An 18,846-nucleotide genomic window follows, 5' to 3' on the forward strand; every position below is an offset into this window, starting at 1 on the left:
TAGGGATGATTAATTAAAATGCTGTTATCAACTTAAAACCAGCATTTGGAGCCCCTTTAGCATCTCTAAGAACCTGAACCAGCTCATTTCTTTCCCTTGAAGGATTGATTCCCTTCCCACTACTCCTGGTGAGCCATGAAAGTGAATTTTGGGCTTTGTAATTAAGTTATCTTGAGTTATTTCTGATTTGTCAACATGACTGATGAAAGGGGTTATGCATTACTTCTCCTTCCACTGATATGTTCCCGCACGTGGAAGCATTTTGGGGGCATTGTGGGTGTAAATCAGTGGTGTGCCACCTGCAGACTTCAGCTGCTGGAGCACAGACACAGCTTGGCCCAGGGAGATTCCCTTCAGGCTGTGCACCCACAATTTTTGTGTTCTGTAAAACTCCAGGGTAATTTAGGTTTGGGTGTTGAGCCTGTTGAAGATTGCTGGTGATAAACTGTGTTGTAACAGACCTACATAATAAACATTCATAATGCCTTGCAAGATGATTTATTCCCATGTATCTGAGAAGTACCTGCTGAGTGATCTAGCTTGTATTTCAGTAGACATTTCTACCCTCCCAGTTTTAGAAAAAAAATACCTAATGAATTGTTGGCTTAGCTCAGTTTTCTGGCTTAAAAGTTCAGGCTGTGCATTTCTTTCCATCACAATCTCATTATATTCCACAGCTGCCTCTGGCCTAGTTGAGACAAACAGTATTAACTTGTCTTTAACCCCAAACCCTGTGTGTGGAGCCTGTGCTGCTTTTCCTTGCACAGGTAAGTTGTACCAAGGTAAATCCTTTCCACACAGGAGCTGCCCCGAGGGAATGCTGATGGACAGTACACGAGTGCCCCATGCTCGGTGGCTTTCAGGAGCAGTTTTTATTGGACTCATCTTCTTGTGATGAGAGCATCTCGTGACAGCTCAGCACATCTGAGCTGTCTCTTGGTAGGATTTTGAAATGGTACTCCAATAGTTCTAAGAAGCTTTTAAGCTTCTTTAGGAAGCTTCTCTAGGAAGGAGAAGGCCAGTTTATCTTCCTCTCTTGCTGTTACTCACTTGTTTTGACTGGCATATTATCACTGTTCCTGATTTTTTCCTATTTTCCTGATTTTTCTGCCTCTTTGTTTAATCTCTAGACCCTTCAGAAAATGCAAGCTGGTATGATTTCCTGCAAACCTAGTACAGCTCATGGATCAGTTTCAAAGTCATCAAATACAGAGCTCCCGAGCACTCATCACAGGAGGGCCAATGTTCAGGGCATAATACCTGGGGGTGTCACGTTGCCCAGTCCTGTCCCTGCTGAGATGTGCAGCTGGAGCTCTCCTCTCTGCTCTTTTGTTTGACTGCTTGATAAAAGCAAGTTGATTATTTCAACTTGTAATAGTTACACTCCTTGTCCTGTGGACAGGCTAATACCAGATATCTGCACAGGCTTCCATTATCTCTTCATTCATAGTGCAGAAAATGTGAAGAAATGTGATTTTTTTATTTATTTTTTTTCAAATTCCTGTGGCTCCAAAATGCTTTGGTTCAGTAACTGGTTTGGGGCCTTGTTTGCTGTTTGAACTACAGCATTTGGGTTCTCAGTGTTTTTTGAAAACATGCCATCAGAACAAATGTTTCCAAACTTTCCCAATTACGTAGAAAACAATCGCTGTGCCAGAACCACCAGGAATCTTTCTTATCATACATGTTTTTTTTCTTTGATTACAGTCTTGCTGAAAGGCAGTGTTTAGGCAAACATTCCTCTTTGTGTTCCCTGGGATGGGTTGTCAGTTTGTTAGGCTTCCAGCAGTCCTGTTTATTCACGTGTGCCTTTGGAAGAGTTGGGACACAGCAGGTCTGTTTTGCCTTTGTTCACTGCTAAGCAATTAAAAAATAATTTATGGCTTTGTTTCTACTTTTGAATCTCTTAAGGAAATGATGGCATATTCTTAACCCACGAGCTGTGGCATTGAGCCCTTTGCATCAGAGAGAAGCTGTTCCTCATTTGTTTTGGCACAGCACTGGGACATTCTGCTGGTGATTGGGCCCTTTGGCTGTTACTTAAAATTAAATGAATAATGAATTTTCCCATTCAGCCAGAACTGGGTGAGAAGTGATGTACATGTTCAATCCCTGCCTGGGAGCAGCAGTGTGACTGAAGGACTGAAGGCAGTTCAGGCTGATGTGCACAAGTGAGTGTGTGGCATCATTAGCACTTTAGGATCCATCTGCCCCCCACCAGCAGGTAGTTGCTGTGTGTCTAACAAGCAGTGGAGGTTTTATCCTAACCCAGTAAACATTTGTGGTGTGGATATGGAATTAGCACCTAGGTTTATTGATTATCTCATAGCAGGGTCTTGGGCTGTTTAACCTGTTGAAGGTTAATTAAAAAAAGGAATGGCCAACACAGCGACCTGATTGTTAATCTGAGTATGACTGTGCAGAAGTAAGTGCTTTATGTGCTGAAATTGGTTTATAAGCCTTTTTTAGATTGCTTTCCCTCCACCCCCTGCTCTGTGCCTGGCATTTTTTCCCAGCTTGACATAAATATTTGGCTGAGGCTAAAGGGATGAACAGAATTACATACTATCAGCAGAATTAGAGGGGGGAAAAAGAGGTTCTTCTGCCAATCACATCATGCGCTGGGTAGAGCAAAGGCTTGACTTAATGCATCTTATTGTATTTGGCATATGCTAAGCAGGATGAAGATGCAGTGGGTGCAGGTCATCGCCCACTGCCAGTTTCCCAGGCTTTGGGAGAGCCCTCCATCCAGGAGTTTCAGCAAGCTGCAGGCTGGAACGAGCGGCATGTGTTGGTACCCGCTCTGCAATGTGACCTCTGCTGCATTCCCCAGGCTCATTCCTGGCATAACTTGGCCTCTCCATCCCCACCCCCTGTCCTGGCTGGTTCATGGTCAGGCTGGAGAACCCTGGTAACCCCAGAGCCAGACCTGAAGCACACTTAAGTGTTTGCCTGGAGGCCAGAGACCAGCTCAGGGTCTGAGCCCACCATGGCACGGCAGAAATGCTGTGACAGGAGGGGATGGCACATAGAAGAGTCTCCTGTCCTTTGAATGAGGTGCTAAACCAGCATTGCTGTCCCAGCAACACAGCTTGCCAGGCTTTAGACCTCTACAACCTCACCATGTGAAGGTGCTTAACCTTGTTAAGGGTAGCGTGGCCTCTTCCCAAGTGATTTCAACAGAAAGAGAAATGTGTGATGCTGGAGTAAGTGTAAATTATTGGGTTATGCATCTGTACATGTGACCTTTGGATGATAGCAAAGTGTCTAATGGGCAAGACCTTTTGCCTTGAGTTTTCTTCTAGGCAGTGCTCATCAGCCTGAGAACAGCTGCTGGTATGAGATATAATTAAGGTTTAATTGGAATGTCCATTAGGAGGATAGAGTGAGTAACACTGGGAGAAAATAAAGAATAAACTGTGAAGGTTGAAAAGAAGAAGAAAGTTCAAAGAATATTAAGCTGAAAAATGGAAGCTGATGCAATACTGGTGCAATGGAAAAGCAAAAAAAAAAGGGCTAAGGAGTCACACTGGAGCCAAAGGGCACTAGAAGAGCTGAGCTGGCAGCTCAGAAGTACAATTGCCTGAATTATTCTGGGATGGAAGAAAAGAAGAGTTGAGGAACATCAGGGCATGAATTTGAAGAGCGTGGAAGTGAAAATGAGTGGTTTTTAGATGACAGAAGTATAAATGTTGAAGGGCAGGAGGCCTGTTGGGGTGAAGCAATGAAGTGGGAAAGTGGTTTGCTGGAGGGCCCTGCAGTTCTTGGAGGATGGATGGTAATGCTCCTGCCCCGATGAATGGGAGTGGGTGTTGAATTACTAGCAAAGATGCCATTTCTCCAAAATATCCTTGTTAATCTCTCTTAGTGTCAGTGCTGTGTTCAAATAGAAGTTTACAGCCCTTGCTTTTTGTCGTGTTGGCGTTTCAGGGAGGTTTGTTTATGTCAAGCACATCTGCAGTGGCATAGGGAGGGAAATTGCTCTTCCAGTGGTACATGTCCCTGGTGCTGCTCTGGGAAAACACCATCAAACATCACAAATCAAAAGCCCTGCAGCCAATCCAATATGCTCCTGGAGACCAGTTTGTCCTGGTGGCATTGTAGGGGTGGGAAAACCTGAGAGAGCTCTGCTTACCTTCCTTGTAGCTCCGCAGGAACTGAGGCATTGGCAAGCACAGTGGATTGTCCTGGGCCATGTGGGTAGTCCATATTGGGATGAATTGAAGGCTGATGGCCATTATGGATTGCCTAATTTGTTCTGCCCTGTAAATTCTAACCAAAATGAAAATAGCTCCCTTAAAGAAAATATTTAGGCAAACTCTATTTAAACATCCCCTGAAGTTTCCTTTCTCTTAAATTGCATGCCTAAATCGGTTTTCAGTTCTCCTCTTGAAAATGGAAAACTGCACGTTAGCAGTTTCCACTGGATTTTCTAATTGTGAGCATGTGCATTCAGTGCCCTCAGGCTTTCATCCTGCCCTTTAGCAGGGTTGCTTCAAACTCTTTGTGGAGGGAAGTGCCTTTTCCTAAGAACCAGGGAATGTTTGAAATGTTGAGAACAGATTTAGTATCTTTTGATGAGAAGGTTATCCTGGTGCTTAGAGCAAAGTCCTGGGAGCTGTAAAAGTGCAGGGCTATTACGCCAGGAGAGCCAACTGACTTTCCTCTCTGTATGACCTCCAGCAAGTCCTCAGACCTCTTTGCATATCATTCAACCCAGCTGGAAAACCTAAGTAAACAGCAGGAACCTTGCTGGAAGCCAGAAACCTCGACTGACTGAGTTATTCTGGGGAAATGGAATAAGTCATGAATTAGAACCAGGTAAACAACATGTAGATTAGATTTGCTTTAAAGAGAAAATAATTTTGTAAATATCCAAACCCGCTTTAATTTGGCTTAGTTTGAACTAAGTGAAGTGATTGCTTTGTCCTGCTTTACAGTAAAGGGGGGAAAAAAAATCTACTTGCAGTTTCCGTTTTCATTGGACTGTTTACAGAGTCTGTAGAAATGGAGTTAATCAATATTTCTATTAGGCACATGCTCAGGCCCCATGCCACACACACTCATTTTTAAACCCTTCAATCTTGTATCATTTATGAAGATTGTATTGTCAGAAATAGTGCTGTAAATAATTTATTCTGCTGCCAGTGCTTTTCTAAAGGTCTCTGGGCTTGATGCAAGATTTCCTTCAGGAGCTGTAAAGCTTCCAGATCAGTTTGCTATGGCAAAGGGATTTATTTTTTTTGAGAGAGACAAGGAGGATGGTGGAAATGATGAGTTACTTCAGGGAGTGGCTGGTGGCTGTTTCTTTTGCATCATTATTGCAATCTAGGGTAGAGCAATTAGTAAGTGGACTTATTGCCCTTTCATTAATTGATGGGTTATGTGGGATGAGTCAGATCTCTTGGTGCACACAACCTCCTGGATCCACAGGTGTCCCTGTCTGTGTTGGTGCCTTGGCATGTGGGTCTGTTGGGTGTGTTCCCTGTGGCTGTGCCAGCTAACTCGGGTGCTGGAAGCAGCCAAGGGGCAGTGTTGGGGGAGCTAAGTCGACCTGTTTTGGTGTGTTGGTGCTGTGACAGGTAACATGCTTCAGCCTAGCAGATTTTGCTTTTCATTGTGTTGTGCAGCTCCAGCAGAAGTGCTGAGACTCCAGTTTACAGATGTGATGTTTTCCTCCAGTGACACCATTTCTAACTAGACTGCCAGTTGCACAAGAAATGTGGCACTGTCTTCTCTCTATTTTTCAGTGCAAATCCTTCATGGGCAGCTGTGTCCCTCTCCTCCAGGCAGCCAGGGGATGTTCATCCAGGCCCATGGCACCTGGGCCTGCCAGCCTGAAACAGGAGATAGAAATCTGTCCGATATCTGTAACTTCTCAGAGACAAGAAACTTTGCTGATTGAAGAGAAAACCCTACAGCAGGTCTAAACAAACATCAGGTCTGTGTTGGGAGACTTGCAAGAAAGTCACTAACTGCAATTTACTCTTGAACATCTTCCCAGGTCTTTAACACTGTTATGGATTTCTGGGTAATGAATAGAGAGTGCAAAGAAAGTTGCATGTAAACTGACTGGGTTTATTCCCCAAATAAATGAGAAGGCAAGGAAAGCAGGCACAGGTAGCCTGAATTGTCTACAAGCTTCATTTTCTGCAAGTTTAGACCCAGAGAGCTGATGTAGCTTTAATGATGGCGTAGCAAAGCTTTCTAAAGCACTGACAACCGGTTGTCCAGAGACTACTTGGGTATCACGTGCTCCATCAGTGTGCTCTGATGGTCTACAGTGTGTGTCCAGCAATGACCTGCAAAGATTAACTGATGTTAATCTCAGTGATTCCTCATGATGCTCTTGCCTGTCCAACTTCAGTTACAGGTCGAGAAATCAACAGCTTCAAATGAATGAAGATCGTAAGTAATTTAAAAGAGAAACTGTGATGTTTTTGCTTGGAGGAAAAACAAAAGGCACAGCCTGGATATTGTTGTATTGCAGATAGTGATTTATAGGTATGGGATGAAACACATGGATCCTGAACTTCCTAGCTGGATTGTGATGTGCCTGGCGCAGCTGAGGAGCCTCCTATCCCTGTGGGCACCATGGTACTGCTATTTGCTAGCAGTTTTCCCAGCCAGGCTCCAGCTTGATTAATAGATGAATCCTCAAACGCCTGCTTTGCGTAGATGTATGTACTCTTAAAAATTGCCTTTTTTAGTGCTTTGGGAAAACAGTAAGTATAATAGTTAAAAATATATCACTTCATGTCAGGTATAAAATATTGCATTTTGACTCAAGCTGTAGATTAAAGTGGGAGGCTGTGTCTTTCCTCCTTTTTCTTTCATAGCCCCCAAGGTGGCCGTTTCACATCGAACAGTGTCGTCAGGCTTTGTTGTCAGTGATTTTTTTTGTGCTTCAAAAGGGAAGAAAGGATCAGAAACTGAATTTATAGGTTTTTATACCAAAAGTACAAACCTTAGAGTCTCTGAAGATTTGAGTTAATTTTTACATGGCTTATTTCTGTCCTGTTGCATGATGCATCCCGACATTTCCATCGGTGTGCTGAGATGTTTGGGGTGGTGGATTTTTGGCTGTCTCACTCCAGCTGATGGTGTGTTTGTGGCTCTGATTTTCCAGATGCTGCGCTGTAAGTGCTGACCCCTGCACAGCCATTCGTAGCTCTGCCACTTGGTGACAGTCTTCTAAAATAAAACCATCACTGGTGAAACGAAGGTTTGAACTTAACTGACCAGTGTGTGCTTTCCACAGCAAACCACAGAGTAAGGAAGCGCTGGTGTACAGGGATGTGTTTGCATGGGAAGTAGAGGTGTAGGGATCCAGCTCTTCAATGGCAGTTTGCTCTAGATACCTTGTTATCAGTTCCCATTAAATCCCTCCCTAGAATAACATGTGTTGGTAGGACTTTTGTGGAGCAGTCAAACGCAGTGAATAACAGGTCTCCATCACTGCAGTGTGTCACAGGGCTTGTCACCACGGGTGACACATACCCACACATTCACACCTTGCAAGCAGCCTCTTAATTGCTGTTCAGGCCGCGCTGCTTGTCTCTCCATGGATGTATGCAAAAGCACAGTCCAGGTGCTGGGGAGGATTTTGCTAATTTATTCTAGGCAGTGAATCTGCTAGCTGGCCTGTTTTCAAGTGGAGAAAATATGTTTCAGGCAGGTTTCCTGGGTGGTGTCTGTCTGGTGGCTTGTCCATGCCTAATTACTTGCAGCCAAATTTAACCCAAGAATAGAGGGAGAAGCAGGGAATGCTCATCTGTCAACCTTCCTGCCCTGTAAGACCTGGTCAGACCAGTGTATATGTCATGCTGAAATAACCAGAGAATATCTTCACAGAATCAGAATTGTTAAGGTTGGAAAAGACCTTTAAGATCATCAAGTCCGAACATCATGGAAGGGCAAAAAGTAATGGGTGTTGTGAGAAGTTGTATGCCTTGTGCTGTGGAGAGAAGATGTGTCAGGGAGAGTCTGAGAGCCTTCACTCTCCATTTCTCCTGTCTTTTGCTGCTTGTGCCATGTGGCACACAGACTGATTTGGGGCTGTTCATTTGAGGCTTGTATTTTGAGAAGAAAATGACCACCATGGTCTCTGTCTGTTCTGGGATTTATTTTGGCCAACAAAATCACACTTATTTATTTTCCACCTTCCTTCTATTTATTGCAAGTTTAATCCTTTCATTCCACTTTCTTTTCACTTTCCATTCAAGTCTGATAAAATTCTCCCAGAATGTCAGAGCAGTAGAACAAAATTAAGAATTAAGTTTTCTCTGTTTGTGCTTCTGTATCACCACACTTTGGCTGCTGAAACATTCATGAACCCATCTAGTATTGAGCTATTTCAGTGGATTTCATGCTGCTGGTGCCAGGAGAACCTTTCTAGCAGCCACAGTCCTGGAGCAAATCAGTAATCTCAAGAATTTGGGATCAGTTTACTGGGGTTCTGAAATCTGGTGTGCTGCAGAGTGAGTTAATTTGTGCTGTGTTCAGTTCAGTGCAGAATCGTGGAGCTACAGAGCTCTATGCTTTTTCACAGAGCCATGGAATCGTGGAGGTTGGAAAAGCCTCTAATATCAAGTCCAACAGTTAACTAGCACTGCCAAGGCCACCACTAAGCCATGTCCCTTTTTATTTTTTTTTATTAATTTGCAGCTATATCCCAGGATTATAAGACAGGCAGAAAGAAAACCTGGTAAAGACTAGAGTTTCCTCTAGAATAAACCAGCTTAATGGTGTTGCTGAAGGTAGCAGAGAGATTGTGGCTTAGGGTTTGCTCCTCACCTGATGCAAACTTTGATTAAAACATTACAGTGGGCAGTTTCCATGGTGGATTTTGCTTGTTTCTTAAATTCTCAGGATGGGAACAGTGGTGGTATAGAAAATTATTTCCATTTTCAGCAGTGTGATTCCTCTGTTTGTGTGACTGAGGAGTCTGGTTAAATGAGATTTCTCTTATCTGTGAGCTGGACAGCAGGTGAGCAGGAGAAATCTGCTTTCTACAAACCATGAGAGCAATCCCTTTATGTTTCCATCTTGCTTAGTTCCAGACAAAAGGTCATTCCCAAGCCAAGCTCTGAGGGATACTTGTTTTTGTGCAACCTGAGATGCACCAGCCTCTGCTCATGGTGTGTCTGCTGTGTCTGACACCGGAGGACAGCAGTCTCTCTAAGCCGTCTTTATGTCTCCAGCAGCAGTAGATCCTCTGTCTGGGCAAAGGATCCTGTCTGCAGTGCTGCCTCAGCTGCTGCTTTCAGACAGCATCAGCTCTTGCCTTCTGATTCTTAATGGCGTGGAGGGGTTGGGAGGGGGAGGAGGGGCAGAAATGCTCCACATCCCCGATTTTCACACGGCAGCAGTGATAGAGGTTGATTTTCATGCTCTGTGTTTAAGGCAGGGCACAGTTCCCTTGTGGAAATCCTCTGAGGTAGAGTACTCAGAAAACACATCTCTATTACTGCAGGTATAGGATGCTTCAGGGTTATCTTGCTGAGCTCTGCGTTTCCAACACAGAGTGTGTTTGTGAGCGCTGTAGATCAGCAGCACCGAGGGCACAGCCTGGGCCTCTTTCTGTAGGTTGGTGTCTAACTTTGGGTTGTGTAAGTAGATAGTTTGGGACACTTTGCACATGCCAGAGGACGAGATACTGGGCTACTTAGATAGCTTGATGTGCCAGGGAGATGACTTTTGACTTCATTCCTTTCAATCTCCCTCATACACTGGAGGAGCAGGGGAGCAGCTTCTGCAGCTCAAAACCAGTCAGCTCCAGCTGCCCCGAAAGAGCCCTTGGTCATGTCAACACTATGGAGACTCAACTCTCTTGGATCTCAGGTCATGAAGGATAACACAAGGCCCTTTTTTTTTTCTGGGTTCTTTCTCTTTTTTTGGCATTTCCTGAGACACTAATAAGGCATTTTGAAGTCATTGCCATCAGTTTCCCATCAGGGGTGTCCATGGAGCAGTGCTCCATCGCTGGCCGCGATGACATTGTTTGGCACGAGCTGCTGCCAGGTGAGTGAAAGTCGATCTGGAGCTGTGGAGCGAGTGGAAATAATGTGGCCTGGGACATGTGTATGTAATTTGTTCAGATGATTCAAGTGAGAGCCATGGCAACTGAGATAAACAGAGGAAAAGATACTGGAAAACCAGCAGTGGCTTCATTTTAATAGCACAGCCTTGATTCCAGACAGCTCAGATGTTTACTATAAGAGCTTCATCTTCCTGCATGTCTCTTCCTCCCCACCACCCCCATTGCTTTGCATGCACTTAGTCATGAGATCCGATGGCTTCTGGGATAAAGCACTGCAGGCCAAATTCCACAGTTTCTACTTGAGCAAAAAGCTATCAGCTGCCTTCAAATATGGGCTGCAGAATTCCTCTCCCTGTTTGCACATCCTCCATTCAAAGGACCCTCATAAAAACACATCCTGGAGTTTCCTGTGGAACAAAAAGCACTTTCTGAAAGCATTAGGTTATTTGGCCAAGTGTGGTGTCTGAGCTCGGGATGTGCTTTTGCTAGAGATAAAACTGTTGGGTGAGCATAAAGTCTGTGCCGTGTAAAGGTAATGTCTAGAATGGGAAGAGTGGAGCAAAGCACACCAGGAGCAAAGCACACCAGCACTGCTCTTCCCATGTGGAGTTAGAGCGAAGTTGGCTAATCAGTGGCTGTTGAATAACAAACAGCTCTTGAGAAGATCAAGTACAACTTCCATGCCAGGGCTCTATCGCGTGCTTGGCAGCAGGGCCGTGCTGGTGTGTGGGCTTCTGGGCAACTGAAACCTCAAGCTGCAAGTGGAAACAACCCAGCAAGAGCAGCAGGCGCCTTGTGCTGTTCCACAGAGAGAGGATTGGGAACCAGGACCTGAGTTCTGTCTCCAAGTAAATGATCCTGATGGCTGTACTCACTGCCCTGGGGTTGTGTAATCTGGCATAGGGCTGCAGTTTGGGTCTGCTTATCCCAAATCCACCCCCCAGGGGAGCTGGTGGTGATTCACCTCTCTGAATCATAATTCCTGACGCTTTTCTAATCGCTGTCCTTAGTGCGTCCTTGCTTCATGGGCTACAAATCCAGTCTGATTGGAAGACACAAGCTTTCAAACAGTTTAAAACCTGCCAATTTCCTTCAGCAGTGCATGAATCCTGCATCAGAGCTCTACCTCTATGGCTCATTTCTTTTCTCTGTTACTTTAAGAGTGAACTAGGAGACACAAAAAAAAAAATTAGAAAAAGCTTAGTTAGCTGTAGAATGTGATAAATGACCAGTGATTTGATTGTGAGCAAAAGCATGCCTTGTGTGCAGTTCTCAGTTCACAGTTTAAAACAGAGTGTGTTTGTCTGTTTAGAAAATCTGTGCTTTCCGTTATGAATTGGCAGGATCCTCAGTGTTCTCCTTCCAAGATATTGCAAATACTAATTAAAAAAATCTATATCTAAGTGAAGTTGTTTGCATATACTTACACTCAATATCTTTTTAACATATGGTTCAATAGAAAACTCCCAATGTCTGTACAGAGACTGCTAAGCTCTCTGTACTTTTTTAATGACTGAAAATAAGGATTAAAGGTAATTTTGCAGATATCCTCTAAGTCCTTGGTTTGCAAAAAAAAAGGAATGGAGGCACTGGTTGCTGAACTCTTGGTGAACTGATGACCACATGAAGCCATCCTGCGTTTCTTTGTGTGTACATGCTGCAGTCCTGCTGCCTGCTCTTCTTCTGGTGGCTCCAAGCTCCTTGACTGCTCCATATGCAGACCATAAAATCCTTCAGGTTGGAAAAGACCTTGAAGATCATACTCTTGGTGAACTGATGACCACATGAAGCCATCCTGCGTTTCTTTGTGTGTACATGCTGCAGTCCTGCTGCCTGCTCTTCTTCTGGTGGCTCCAAGCTCCTTGACTGCTCCATATGCAGACCATAAAATCCTTCAGGTTGGAAAAGACCTTGAAGATCATCAAGTCCAATCCAGCACCACCACCATGTTCACCGTTAAACCATCCTCAAGCGTTGGAGCCACACGTTTTGAACACTTCAAGGGATGGTGACTCCACCACTTGCCTGGATATAGCAGTGTCTGTGATAACACTGGCTGTGTTACTGTCTAGTGTGAGAAAATGAACGTTAGGTGGTCTCTGCTCCCTCACCTGCTCAGGTGTGCAGCTCTGGTGGGGCTGCTCTCACCAGGGCTGCCTGTGTCAAGCCTGCAAGGCAACAGTTGGAAACCTTCTGCTCTTCCCTTTCTGCTCTAAAGAATGAAGTGCGAACAGGTTTGTCTTAGACATTTATCTTACTTAACTTGGCTTGAAGGGAATAAGCAGGCTCTCCAGCAAGGAGGCCTTTTTCCCAAGACGTGTGTTATCGATGTTAGTGGAGATGATAAAACAAGACACTCATCTTTCTCTCTGAATTTGTTCTCCACTTCATTATTCAGTTTTACATTTTTATGTCACTTCTAGTTCTCTTATCATGGTGAAATCTTTCAGAGTGGATAAAAGCTGAAGGCTACAAGCAGAAACCAGAATTTTTCAGCTGCCTTTGCTTTCAAAGCAGCAAACATAAGTCAAGCCCAGTGTTTATTTTGCTTTTGTTACCATTCCTGTATGAAAAAATGTACATAAAAGGGCTGTTTGCTGACTTGCAGTGACTGGGAGAGCACAAAGGAGTTGAGTGAAGGGATTCAGAAGGAAGAGAGAGAGTTCAGTCTTGAGTCATGGAAGATGCTTTCCCTGAGCCAGTGTTTTTGCATACATCTGTCCCTGTGCTGGCTTCAGATCTCTTCGTAGAGTCCACCCACCAGCACAAGTGCTGAACTTGTTGGAGTGTTACCTGAACATTCCCTCCTGGAATGGATTTTCTCTTTCTTTACCTGCCTGCCCTTGGTGGGCAGGTAGACCTGGGAAACTGGGAACCAGTATGGAGAACTTGGGAGGGATTTTAAACTTCTGGGGTGCTTGGAAAGACTTCAGCTTGAGGACAGAGGTTTGCATGAACACTCAACAACAGGGCTGGAACCACAGGGACTGAGCTGGATGGGTCAGAGGAAGTGGTGGGCCAGAGCTTGTAGGTGTTCAGTCAGGAGCAAACTGTTTTCCACAGCACTTGAGAGCAGAAACTTCAGCTTTCTTAGAAATATTCCCGAGGAGCAGAAGTGCCAGTGAGTAATAAGTTTCCGATAGGGATGGGAACTTCAGTTTGCCCACTGCTTTGTGGGGTGATGCCTGCTCAGGAAGAACACCTGATTTCTATGGTTCTTTGGTGGCCACTTTCTGACTGGAAGTGTTTGGAGCCTGTTTTGAAGCTGTGCAGAAGAGCATGCTTGCGTCATCCAGAAAATGCTGTGAGTCAGTGGAGTCCTGAGAGAGCTGTAACGGCTCAAACAGAAACTTGGAGAACGAAATGGGGATGGATTTAAAGATACAGCATTTACGGATGCTGCTCTGTTTAGAGATGCTCTACACTCCTCAAGAGGCATTGGTGGGGAAGGGGTTCAGTAAGGACTTTGCTGCTGTAAATACAAGTGGAGCTTTATGAGTGATCCACTCGGGACAGGGTGTGGAGCTGGAAGAGGGTGTTAAGCAAGTTCTCCTTGCCATTATACTCAGTAATTTGGTATTCAGGGAATCTCCAAGAATTCTTCATTGATATGTGTATTTTGGTATGTTAATGAATAACTCATTGGGAGGGACAGGAAGGAGGGTGGGGGGCAGCCCCACAGTTTGGCCCTCACTCATCCTTTCAACGTTTTCAACCGCCCTCAGATTTGGGATGGTTTCCACAGCATTACGAGCTGTGCTGTTGCTGCAGTGCAGCTGTGTTGGGATTGCTCTTGGGCCAACTCATCTGCCCTGGGAGGACAAAGTCCTGTCACGGAATCCTGTCTGGTTTGTAAGTATGTGCCCAGGTCCTCTCTGGGCCGTGGGTGCTACCACCACCACGGGGAGGTTTGCTGTCAATACACACTGTCCTCCCACAGCTACACAAAATGGATATGGGATACCTCCTTCCTTCAGAGCCAGTGGTGATTCCCAGCAGGTCATTTCAGGGATTAGGTGTGCTCTAAAACCACATTCGGTTCCTATGGCAGGTGAAAAAAACTGTCCTGATACTGCTGGTGTGTTGGTTGTTTTATTTGAACACTTTCTGTGGTGTGAACCACTGTAGTATTTGGGTGCCACAACCACAGATGAATTAATCTTTGTGATGTATTTCTGGAGGGAAAAAACGTATACAGTGGCCTAACAGTGAAGTCAAAGACAATGTCTTGTGCTTCATGTATTCTCTATTGGTTTTGCTTCAGGATTGAGAGCACATTTTCTCCTTTACAAGGCCAACAGAACGAGGCTGTTCGTCCCAGCAGAGGTAGTAGAACACAGCTAAAAAACCTGACTCTGCCTCCAGGTAGGCTTTTTCCCTGCTGGGACTGAGCACTTGTAAGTTCAGGTGCTGAACTTCGTTGTTTTATCTGAGCAGGACAGGGCAAGAGGCATCAAAGCAAACTGGTTCTTACAGGTAAGGTGATCCTCTAGGGTGACTTTTCTGAAAAGAAAGAACCAGTTTCTGGACAGCCAGGAATGAAGAAAAATGAGAAAAATTTGGGTTTTCTCATTTGTTTGGGGTTTTTTTAGTGGGGCAGCTCAATCCCTGGGCTCCCTCAGAGCTATTCTGGCACTTTATTATCAGGAACACGAAAACACTTTGTGACTGTAGTGTCCATGCGTGTCAGTGTTACAGTTTAGCTGTTGCATTCAGACCATGAAAGCTTCATTAGTTCATGGTGATGGCAGAGTGATATGGTCCCCAGCCATCCTTATGCAAATTGATGACTCATTTGTGTCTTTGGAGTTGAATTTAAATTTCTATAATATTTTAGACTTGGGCAAGTAATTGCATTACAGTTTTGCGTCTTCTGCAAAAGATTTATTTATTTTTTGCACCTAAGGGCCATGTTTCAAACCTGTGACCTCATGCCCATAAAGCAAAGCTATTGCATTACATCATAGCTGTGCAATTTGACTTCTGATCGCTGGAATTTGCATTTATGTTGGATCCATCGAATATTTGTCTGCTCAAAAAGCTGGCAGGCATTTACATGTTAGCCTGTAAATATTAATTAAAAACCAAGTAGAAATTGGTGTTCTTTTGACCACCTTGCTGGCAGTTTTGTTGAAAACAAACGAATCGTAGTTTTTCCTTCCATCATGACCCTGTTTGGTTTCCAGAAAAAAAGGATTAATGAGGTTTTTTGCCTTTGCAGCTGCAATATTTGATTGCAGGCTGACTTCACTAGTGATGAATACGGAAATATTTCTGCAGTTAATTGGATGTTCACAGATCCACAGCAGGTGACTAAGACCATGCTCAGATGGAGTTGGTCTCCCTGTGTTGCAATGAGTAGGATCTCCAAGGACAGGTTTCCCTCTGTGACACTTTCCCCCTTTGTATAGTGATACCAGTTCACAGTTTACATTGTCTAAATAAGTACTTGAGGAGCTTAGTGTCCAAGATCTGCTCCATTCCCTTTGCTTTGGAGGAGCTTAGTGTCCAGGATCTGCTCCATTCCCTTTGCTTTCAGGCACTGAGGTTTCCCTGCTGCTCTGATTAAAATTAAGTTTCAGATTAGTTGAATGAGACTTTTATGAACCCTTTGGGGTGGGAAGGGATCAACATATATTTGACTAACACAGTACAATATGTTAGTCTTTTACAAGATGCCTGTTTGCAGACTCCTTATAAATGTTGGGTATTTTAGCTTAATATTTATTACCCTTACCAATGACCAACCATCTTTGAATCCTACTGAGTTCCAGCACTAATTAAGTGGGTTATAACACATCTTTGGTGGCTCTACAGCTTTAAATCACCTTTTTTTTTTTTTTCCCCCTTCCCTGGATCTCTTCTGTCACCTCTCTTTTGCCAGCAAGTCTTGTGAAAGCATCATCCCTTGTGATTCAGATCAACTGACTGTCTGGCAGCAGGACCAAGGCTGTGCTCCCAGGACCCTCCTGCAGGGAGTGAGCCAGGGCCGATTGCCTAACCCCACACTAGACCCCACACTGCTGGGGAGTGGGATGCTCCATGAATGGGATTGAGCAAACTGGAGAGAGCACCAAGATTAACAGCAATGTTTTCTTGGCTCAGGAGCTGCACACTTAAATCCCTTTCTCCAGCTTTACCCCCTTGGTAACACCTCTATGACAATGATTATTCATATTAAAACCCAAAACAACAAAAGGGATAATTGCCCAAATTTTGTAAAATGGCTATTTTTTGCACATTCAGCCTCAGATGGCGTTTGACCCTTAATACAGATGGTTTCACTTAATGTATTTTGTTTCAACAATCCCTGTTCCTGGAAGTGGTTTCAGAATAGGCTGTTCCTCATTGCTGTTCGTGTTTGCTTTTTCTTATGATATTACAAGAAGCTCGAAGGAGCAGATTCAGAGGGGGACAGTAATCAGTGTTCACAGGCATTTGTGGAAGCCTTTGTGTTTTCCAATGAAGGTGCTGCAATGTTGTTGACTCCTCACAGCTTTCGACACTGAAGTGCTTTGGAGCACTTTTGTCCTGAGCTCGCTGTGTTTCTCTTCTGTCTCTCCTAAGAGACCTCAGGGAGTTGCAGCACATGGATGTTGGTGGAAATTGGTGTATTGGGTGTGTTACTGAACCTTTCACATTTGTATAGTACCTTCTAGCAGTGGGTCTCGAGGCTGAGACCTGATTTGTAGTTAGCTTGTCCAGAAATCAGGTGGCATGAAAATCCTTTACAGTTGGAAAAAAATGGAGACACGAGGCATGTAATTGTTTATCCACAATGACAGGAGAAATCTAGAGTTGGATAAAACCATGGCATGTCTGTTCCTAGAGCATGTGATTAAACAGAGCAGTTATTTTTTCCTTATTTTCCTTATTTATTTTCCCTCAAATTATTCTAATCTTAAAATCCAGACTCTGCTTGAGAGGTTGACACTGTAAGAAAAAGTGACCCGAACTATTATCATCTCTTTCCAAAACAGCAACCTGCTAATCCTCCCAATAACTTTGTGACAACCTTAATAAACACTTCAGGTAGAATTAAAAAATGACATCACACAGTCTGTGGGGGTTTTCCTCTATGATTTCTTGATCTTATAAATGATATGTTACATGACTTAAAATCATTTTGTGTTACCTCCTCAACATCCTCTATTACCTGTGCACTGCCCGTACTTCATCCCCCTTTACTCCAGAGCTTCTGGAGATTTCTAGTCCTGTTTCTTTCTCCAAACTTTCCTCTGCATTGAGATTAATTTTAAAACAGGTTCTCCTGGCACCCTAACTGCTGTGAGTGTTGGAGGGAGGGATTAGGGGAACACAGCAGCTCTTTCACCCTCTGAAAATCCTCTGGTCACATTCCAGGCACAGGACATGCAAAGACTGAGCTGAACCAAGAAAAGGGAGGAAATTGGGATGTGTGGCCTAACAAGAACCAGTTGGCATTTGCTCTGGGTGTTTCCACCTGATGTTGTTTCAGGCCAGAGCTTTCCTTCTACTTCAGTGGTACATGTTCTAGGCTGCTTTTGTTAGTGCACTTATTTTACAGGCTTTAGTCTTTATTCTTGTAATATCTGGATATAACATATCTAACTTGTCTGGGCAGGCAGAAGAGCTGGCACAGGGAGGTTTGAGTACACCATGGACTAGTGCAGTTAAGTCTGAGCTTTCTGCACAACATTTCAGGCATCATCCAGGTAAACTTGAATTTTTACATCAGATACCACCTGGTAAAGTAAAACCCAGGAGCATCAAATGAAAAGTGTTCTACCTGGGCAGTCGGTGGTATTTTCCTTTCCTCTTGCAACATGGTGGGAGAGAGATGCAATTTCACAAAGTATTGAATATTAGTTATTTTTACTAAGATAGTTGCATGACTTCATGGAGAAAGCAAGAGCAAGGTAATACAGAAAGAGCTTGAACTGGAGGTTCATGATCTGCAGAAATAACAATACCTGACTTATGTATCGCTAACACTGAGACCTCAGTATGGCCTGGAGAGCAATCAGAAATAGGAAAAGCTGTGAATTTAATTACAGGGTGGTGTTATCTGCTGTCTGGAGCACCACAGAATCAGGAGAGGCTTAGTGAGGAGCTGCAGAGGAACTTCTTCCTCCAGAAAGAGTTTCTCACCAAGCTGTGTTTCAGAGAGCGTTGTCTCTATTGCAGCACTGCTGCATATCTGGGTATCTGTCAGCTCTCTAGGAATTTGAGGCATTGCACTCCCTAGATCCAGACTGGAGTGCAGCCAGTTGCTCGAGGCTGGCTGAAGTACTTCCATTTCAGGTGGAAACAGGTCTCCCAGCGCTCAGCGACTCCGTGGTCCATTTGAGGGTCTCTGAATGATTAATGAAACTCATTTATAGCTGGCCCAGTCCTACATTCACATTGATTTCTTTGGGATTTGTTTGTAGCTCTCTCATCAGGAAAGCTTGCTAAGATTAACCTGTTTGTGCAACTCAGTACTTGCCAGCAGAGATGACTTTCTCAGTCTTTTGAGTTAAGAAACAGCTTTGCTGGCCTCGTTGTGATGTCAGCAGTGTTACTTGTGTGAACATACAGTGAGAGGAGGCTTCACGTTCTTGGACTGGGTTGCCACATGGTGAGCAGTGATGGCAACAAAATGGGAGAAGATGGGAAAGGTGGGACAGGCACTCTGTGTTTAGATGGGATTAACTGGCTCAGGACCCTCACTCTGTGTCTGCACAATCTCCTTCCAACTCATCTCGGTGTTTGCCTGCACCATTTTCCTGCTTCCTGTGCTTCTGCTCCATTGTGCAAGTTTTCAGAGCAGTGTCAGGTATTTT

The 18,846-nt window shown here is 44.2% G+C and overlaps 1 protein-coding gene across 3 annotated transcripts in view; it reads left to right on the plus strand.

The window, feature by feature from the left end:
• ABL1 (ABL proto-oncogene 1, non-receptor tyrosine kinase) overlaps nucleotides 1-18,846 on the plus strand; it is a 77,380-nt gene that overhangs the window by 18,101 nt on the left and 40,433 nt on the right. The window lies entirely within an intron of this gene.

The sequence above is a fragment of the Acanthisitta chloris genome, unplaced genomic scaffold, assembly GCF_000695815.1.
Source record: "Acanthisitta chloris isolate BGI_N310 unplaced genomic scaffold, ASM69581v1 scaffold16221, whole genome shotgun sequence".
NCBI lineage: Eukaryota > Metazoa > Chordata > Aves > Passeriformes > Acanthisittidae > Acanthisitta > Acanthisitta chloris.